The sequence below is a fragment of the Zerene cesonia genome, chromosome 12, assembly GCF_012273895.1.
Source record: "Zerene cesonia ecotype Mississippi chromosome 12, Zerene_cesonia_1.1, whole genome shotgun sequence".
Taxonomy (NCBI): Eukaryota; Metazoa; Arthropoda; class Insecta; order Lepidoptera; family Pieridae; genus Zerene; species Zerene cesonia.
The window spans coordinates 2957664-2958765 of NC_052113.1; positions in this window are offsets into that span (position 1 = coordinate 2957664).

Here is a 1102-nt window from a genome sequence, read left to right on the forward strand (position 1 = left end):
AATTTATTCGATTTCTATTTACAATTCTATTTCTATTAACAGAATTAACTTATTTTTGAAGCATAAAATTATAAGCACAGTTCACAGTGCATATATTAAGTTCAGTGTGAATTACATTAGAGAAATACAACTTTCTCAAAGTACGTTATCAATTTTTATTAACTATCTACTTTAATAAGAAACCATTAATCCATAATCGGCTTATTACACAAACCAAAAAAAATCATTCCAATGCTTAACATTAATTTAACATACAGCTTCTGCTAGAACTAATGTATGTAATGAACGAATAAATTGTTTATTTATTTATTTGTTTAGTCTACGACGATCAAGTATGCACGGGCTTGTAATTTTCTAAAAGTCTCGTCTACCAAATAAACATTAACGTATTTCATACCTCTTGCAAAGTTAATATATTCCGTACGATATTATACTTGATTATATCAACGCCTCTTGTCGCTTTAACGACATTAATTAAAGAAGCCTGCCACTACAAGGTGTCTTCATGATATGTGACGTTCACTAATATTACGAAGAACACCTATAAATTGTATTTATTATGTATGATGTTATATGGAATTCTAGCTTAATTGTAACAAAATATGTGCGTAATTTAAAGGAGTTTAAATATAATTAAAATGTTATTCGATACTTAAAAATCATAGCAATGGTATTGGAATAACGTTTATATTATCAATTTTATTATCGGTGTTATATTGCATAAATTTTGGAAAAATTGAAGCTTTGAACAGTGATTTAATTTTCAGAGAAATGCTGTTCAAATTTGTTACTACAATTACGACGGCTTTGCTATGGATTTAAAATAATACAGAAAAACAAAAAGGGAGCAATAGTTATCTACCAGCAATTTTTAGCACATTAATTTAAACTCCATAAAAATTCAGGTAAACAAAATCTGTGTATTAAATTAGTTGATATTTATATTACGATTAGGTTTATCGATAACCCCCAATCACAAAATTACACCATAAACAGAAAATAGCAAAAATATTGTCAAGATTTTCATTTCCAATAATATTATGTCATCTTACCACATGTATGCGGACGATTTCCAATTATACAAACATGCATCACTACTTGA